Source organism: Planococcus citri, chromosome 1 (assembly GCF_950023065.1).
Source record: "Planococcus citri chromosome 1, ihPlaCitr1.1, whole genome shotgun sequence".
Taxonomy (NCBI): domain Eukaryota; kingdom Metazoa; phylum Arthropoda; class Insecta; order Hemiptera; family Pseudococcidae; genus Planococcus; species Planococcus citri.
In genome coordinates this window covers 90,916,974-90,923,989 of record NC_088677.1, presented here as the reverse complement: position 1 = coordinate 90,923,989, position 7,016 = coordinate 90,916,974, and the positions used below count along the sequence as shown (strand labels likewise).

General features: G+C 33.6%; 2 long non-coding RNA genes across 8 annotated transcripts; both read left to right on the top strand.

Annotated features, from left to right (window-relative positions):
* Positions 1 to 1,832: 1,832 nt before the first annotated feature.
* On the top strand, positions 1,833 to 3,545 carry LOC135841375 (uncharacterized). Its single transcript, XR_010557909.1, has 2 exons — positions 1,833 to 3,294; positions 3,362 to 3,545. It is a non-coding gene; the product is annotated as an uncharacterized LOC135841375 (long non-coding RNA).
* A 558-nt stretch (positions 3,546 to 4,103) lies between these two features.
* LOC135841354 (uncharacterized) lies at positions 4,104 to 5,900 on the top strand. 7 transcript variants are annotated; one of them, XR_010557903.1, is made up of 5 exons: positions 4,104 to 4,661; positions 4,736 to 4,789; positions 4,861 to 4,958; positions 5,154 to 5,403; positions 5,498 to 5,900. It is a non-coding gene; the product is annotated as an uncharacterized LOC135841354 (long non-coding RNA). The 7 variants fall into 7 exon arrangements; XR_010557906.1 differs by having other exon boundaries at positions 4,450 to 4,485; positions 4,559 to 4,661; positions 4,736 to 4,958; XR_010557902.1 differs by having other exon boundaries at positions 4,736 to 4,958.
* Positions 5,901 to 7,016: the final 1,116 nt, after the last annotated feature.

Below are 7,016 nucleotides of genomic sequence, written 5' to 3'. Positions count from 1 at the left end.
TTGTGGGATAGATCCTTGATGATTTTCGAAACTGTATTTTTAAGATTAGGTGTAGACGTAGCTGGGATCATCGTTACGTTCGTTAGAACGCTCGAAGAGAAGAAGTTTGATGAGTCAAGGTTTGATGTATTAACTAGCGTGAGATCGTTATCACTCGTTTCGTTGACTTTGTTTGATTGAGAATCGTCTGATCGATCGCCATTCAGAGTGAAATCGCTATCGCTGGATACATTAAAATGATCCTCTAGGTCATGATTTTCGTTAGATAAAGCGCTTTCTTCGGTGGCCGAAGAATCTTGTGAATCGTCGTAAGTTAATGTGCCGTTTTTAGCGGCTTCTAGGAATTCGGGTGAGGTAGTACAATTTTTAATGAAATTAGCAAACCTTTGGCCTTCTTTAACGCGACGAGACATATAGATTTCTTGAGTTTCACCATGTTTCTTGTTCCAATCGTAATGGAAGTTAAGGCTTGAGAATTCAAGTCCGAGTTCATTGAGCGATTTTAGGTTCTTCTTAGGACCTTTGTTTAGTTTGAGCGAGGCTGATTTACTCATTAAGTAGCTTACTTTTGATGAAGGACTATATCCAGATTTATTTGTGAGTAAGGAAGAGTCTTCGTCGGCCATAATGCCGGTAATCTGTTCAGGGAACAGTGTAAACACGTGGTGTTATATTAAAAGTCACATGGCGATAACGAAAATCGTAATATAATTAAAATTTATTATGAAAATTTATTAGTATTTATAGTCAATGGATACGTAATGGAAAGATGAAGCGATTAAAACATTAATTATCACAATTAACGAGAAAAATAAAAATTCTACACGAATTTAATGAAATGTGCACGGATGCGATGTTACCACGACGGTGGCGCGAACGGAACCTGAACCTAACCTAACCTAACCTAACCTAACCTAACCTAACCTAACCTAACCTAACCTAACCTAACCTAACCTAACCTAACCTTTTTTTTTTTTTTTTTTTTTTTTTTTTAAGGGTACCCCAATCCCCACGGGGGGTGGGGGAAGTTTATTCGATAATATGATACAATCTTGTACACATTTCTACCTATTGGTTTATCAATACATACAGATCTACATAAATCGAACTATTATCGTTAATTACATTGCTAAATGTTAATATACAATTGTTACATCTTGAAAACAAAGGTGAAAAACCCCAATGGGGAAAACCTAAGTGGGGAATGGCAAACTACATTTAAATGCATAATAACAAACGTCTAAATTATAACTGATAATTTAAAAATTACTCCCCACTGCCCATGAACCAACCGAAGCCAGTCTACAAGCGCCACAAATGGTATCTATGAGACTGGCCACGGCAGGCCATGAACAATGAGGAATAACTACTCAATAACGGGAAAAAGAGAAGAAATTTACATTTTACATTTGGAAAAACTTAATAAGAAACCGTTTGATGATGCAGAGAAATCCGGGAGATCAGAACAACAGGACATCGCAGGAGACATCGTCTAACGCCCAGATTTCCAGCATCGCAAACGGTCTGAGGAATGCTAAAATAGAGCCTGGTGAGAAGAAACGAACAGTTACTTCTCTCAGGGACAATCTTATAAATATGTACAGTGTAACTAAGTAGAATTTACAGTAGGTAAATTAATTGTTATGTGGTAACAATAACTTGATAGAAAATTAAAAATTGATAAATTAATTTGATCGTTGGATTAAGCTAATGATTAGAACGTTTACGTTATTATCGTAAAAATATTCTTAAAATAAACAAATTGATCATAAGTGTGAATAACGAGATAAATATTACAACAATTGGAAACGTAATGCAAAGTAATAATAATAAACTTTAGGAATTTAGATTCACGTAATTGGTAATTGACTTGAGTGAAACTTATAACGAATTAAATATTGTAACGATTGGGAACGTAATACAGAATATAGCTTAGGTATTTAGATTAACGTAACTGACAATTGACATGAGCGAACCTTATTTTTAATTTGAGCTTGTATGGTACGCTAAGTACGTGATTTTATTTACATTGACTTTAATCGTAAATATCATGAGGATATCGTAGAATTACTAGTAAAATAAGATTACAATCTAACATTTTAAATAGCGTGAGAAAAGCAGAGTTTATAGTTTGACAATTGGAAATGAATAATTGTTATCGTGGCATAATCGTCCTCTTTGATAACTTCAAAACTAAACGTATTTATAAGAGTAATGGAATATTAAAAAATTCGTGAAAATTGCTTGTTAGGTGATCGCGGTGAAAAATTTTAATCAATATATTAATTGAAATTGTTTACAAGATTTAAAAATCATTTGAGGTAGATTGATCGGGAATTTAAAAAATAATATAAAATAAACGTATTTTTAGAGTGATGGTATAATACATTAATCGTGAATATTGCTTGCTAGATGATCGCGGTGAAAAATTAATCGAAATATTAATTGAAATTGGCTTACTAGATTTAATAATCATTAAGGGAGTTTGGGGAATTTAAAAAAAATAAAAAAGAAATCTATTAAGTAGGTTGATAAATAGGTAGCTACGTGGAGTTTGAAGTTTACTAGCGCTCCTGGCTAATTTTGGGTTAACCGTATATTTGATTGGGTTGTGAAAAGGAATGGGGATCTTGAAGATAAATGATAAGAATATTGAGAAAAATTTCTAACAGTGGAAAATTATATTTCCTTAATTTTATTTAGAACGTTCAAATCCGATGAGTTTTATTTAGTCTGTAGGGGGGTCATGTGACCAGAGAAGCGGACATAAGCATTGCTTAATAGGAATTCAAACTACCGTTTTCGGAGGTTTCATCTGGAAACTATGCGTATTCGTAATGTTGATCGTCTAAATTGAGATTGGATTTGAAAGTTACTCATGAAGTCCGCGTTTAAGATCGGTAAGTGGTAATAATTTAGAATTCGATGAGTTTAAATTAGAAGAACTGATGCTTTGTGAAATTTGTTTTAGGTAGAAGATCGCGATCGTTCGAACGGATTTCGAGTTATCTTTGAGACAATTTAATGGAATTTGAACGAATTTGGTAGCGTTTTCGAATGTGAACGTTTAAGGACTATTGGCTAAATGGGAATCGAATTCGTGATAGCATCGGAGCGAGTACATTTACAGGTAAATTAATCAAGTTGTTAGTTCGTAAACTTATCGTAAATGATCTAATAAACAATAGAATTAATTAATCTCAACGAAGATCGAGGGATTTAATCGCAAACGAATGGTGTAATCGAATAGTTCATCATAATCTTGGAAATTAAACCAATGGGCATAATCGAATGGTAGTAATTATGTCTCATTTAGTTAAGCGGACTGATTTGTATGAATTAATTGATCACGTTGATTTAGTTTCAGGTAACGAATAAGAATAGATGATGATCGTGAAATTTGGATCTTCGGAGGAACGAATAATTGGCTGATTTTAGCGTTGTGTTCCTGAATTGGATGGCAGTTCGAATTCGGCGACTGCTTTGTGTATATATTTATCTGTTTTATTGACCAGCGAGTGTGAAATATACGATTATGTAAATTATTTGAAGGTAAGGGATCGCGAATGACGAATTCATGAATTCGATTATTATACCGAAAGTATTATCGTTTTATTTATCATCGGATGAACGCCGGATTTAATAATTTAGTTATTTTTCGATGAATCCGAGGGTAAGTGAAACTTAATTAATCAATTTGACTGCGAATAAACGATAGTACGTGATAACTAAACGTGTGAAACGAACAATTTTAAACAAATTGATACTGTTTGAAAAGTCTTATCGAATCGAGGGTAAAAATGAATAAGTTGTGAATTTAGTTGGGTGGAGTAGAAACGAACGATTAATTTATTAACTGAGAAGGATAATGCTAATTTGAATAATTTAGAACTAATTTGGTGAGTAAATAGAGACGAAACGAACGTTACGAACGATTAATTTAGTATGTCGAAACCAATTTAGAGGATTTTAAACGTGAATTGGTAAGTAAATATAGCGTTCGATAAAACGAACTATATTGCAATTTGACTAGTGGGTAAATAATAATAGCGGATTCGATGTGAACTGAAAAATTAAATTTTCGAACCAGGTAGGTTCTATTTAGCTAATAGGCTTTTGGTGATAATTTAGTAAACAGATTAATGAGCGATATAATTTCATAACAGAGGAAATATTTATAAAATTAATAGAAACGTATAAAAACGGAGAGTTTTAAATTTACCTAAGGGGGGGGTCATGTGACCATTAGAGAATCGAATATGTATTCGTATAATTATGGTTAAATTTTGCAAGGTTTTAATTGCTTGTTAACTTCGTAGTAGATCATAAAGAGGAGTAATTTCGAAGAGAAAGCGGTGCTTAATGGAAATTCGGACTGCCGTATTCGGAGATTTTCATCTAGAACTTATGCCGATACGTAATGTTGATCATCTAAACTGGGATTGGGTGTGAAAGTTAATCAGGAAATCGCGACTTTTAAGATCGGTAAGTGGTGTTAATTTAGAATTCGATGTACTTAAATTTACAAGAATTGATGCTTTGTGAAATATTGTTTCAGATATTCAACTCGTGAATTAGATTGATATTAGAAACTAATGGGAAACGACTAAATAACATTCAACGTTGTTGTTGGCTGGAAAATCGACTGTAATTATTATTAGGTAAGTTGGTTTGATTAATTTGTTTGATTAATTTGAATTCAATCGAATTGAGCTAATCGTGAATAATTTAATAGGCTTCGAGTAGTTTGTGGTTAATCTTCAAAATACTACTGAGGAATGGGATCGAAGTAATAGTAATATGTCTCGGTAGTTATCAAAACAATTGACTTGTTAATTAATCAGCTGTAATTTTGTTTAGGGTGTACGAATGGATGAATCGAACGACGAATGATATGATTATGGATGTTTTCGAAAGCTTATCAGGAAGTTAAATGCGAATCAAGATGAAACTTTATCGTGAGTAAACTAATAAACGAATATTAATTAATCTTAACAAGAACAAGTAATTTAATCGTAATCGAATAGTGTGATCGTATAATTCGTTGTAATCTTCGAAATTACAACCGATGGTTATAGTTGAATGGAAGTAATTATGCCTCATTTAGTTAATCGAACGAATTGAATAAATTAATTGATCGCATTGTGATTTAGTTTCAGGTAAACGAATAAGGATAGATGATGATCGCGAAATTTGAAACTTCGAAGAAGCTATTAACGTACGAGCTCATCACAATGGACGATTTTAATTTAATTAGCAAATCACGAAAGTTAACGAACGAATTTGTAGTAATGTTGGTGTAAGGACTAAATAAACGAAGTCTTGCTCTTCTATAAGCATACGAGCGCATCGCATCGGATGATTTTATTAATGGCAAATCAGGACGTAGAATCGAACGATTTAGTAAGTAAATGGAATTTATGTGAAGATGATTTTGAGCTGATCGTTGATTACAATTATATCTTTAATCGAATCAATCTAATGGTGGTTATTCCAGGTTAGAGATCGCGAGCTAGGTAAATTTGAGTAATTTAGAATGAGCTTTAGAAACCATTTGCTAGTGATTATAGTGATATCGCGAACGTAACGTTATTTAGAATGATCGTTGATCTGATCGATAATTTCGGTGTAGGGACTAAATAAACGATGTCTAATGTTATTTAATCGTTTTAGGTTGATGGTGGATAATTTAGTGGCATTTAAACACGATTATCATCGATTGAGGAGTAATAAGTAATTTGAAGCCGAAAGAATACGGTAATTTAATAATCACGATTTGAAAAATTAGCTACTGAGTCGAATGGTGAGTAATAAGATCGATTTAACATGGGAAATTCTAATGTTTAAACGATGTCTAGTTTTATTTATTTGTAGGGACTAAATATACGAAGTCTATCGTTGTTTGCTTATTTCGCAAATGATTAGTATGAATTGGGACGAACGTTTGAAATCAAATTGTTTACCCAAACGATGAATAATTGAAAGTGGATTGCGAATGCTTAGACGAACGCTTTCTTACTTATTTGAAATACTTGGCTATCGAACGAGTTGGGTGAATTTCTATCGTCTGGGAGGTGCTCATATTATGATTTGACAAATGTGGTAAAAGGGTAACAGTTTTAGGATATAAATTACGAATCGTTAGATTAACGAGTATTTTTACCGTGAAAAGCGATTAGATTGGGCTTACGTACGTGATCCGAAGACCCAATCTCAATCGTTGATTATAGAACAGTAAATAAGGTAAAATATACGAGCTTACTTATGTCGAATATAAATCATTAGATAGTTTGTTGAAGTAATAACGGTATGTTGGACACTGGTTATCGCCGGTGAGATGTCGTGTAGAACGGAGACGATTCAAAGGTAGTTTAGCAGTTCGTAGTGTATTGTTGAACGAGGAACAATCTGCACAGTATTTGAGAGATCTAATTTCTTCTTTAGATGAAGGAGCGTTATGGCAGTGTTTAATAACATGCCCGAGGAGCTGGCAATTTTCGCATCTGGGAACTCTCAATCGCGTATCGATGTCGTAATGATCATATTTAATGTTGAGTGATTTAAATCTTCGAGCTGTACGGAGCTGTTGTTTAGTGCAACTGACAATTGCCATTTGGCCGTTAGCGTCTGCGTTTCGGTATTTGATAAATTTTATCGAGAGAGGTGTAAAATTCATCTGTAGTTGTATATCGGTCGAAAGTTGAGAAGAGGTGACATCGTTTGGAACTGAATGTATTCTAAACTGGGTATCTACATCGTTTTTGGGTTTAATTTTCAGCTCGGCGATACTCGAGATAACGTTTGAGAACTGTTGAAGATCGTTTTCTTTACTGAATTTAACCAGCATTGCTCCGGATGGGAAAGGAATCGTTCCGGTGATGTTAAACTGTTTCGCTTCGGTATGATTATTTAGCGTTTGAGAAACGAACGTTCTCTTGTCGTTTTCGGAGATTTCAATATTATCGTTGGGTATAACGAGCGCAGCGAACGTAGATTTATTTGAATTGGTATTACGT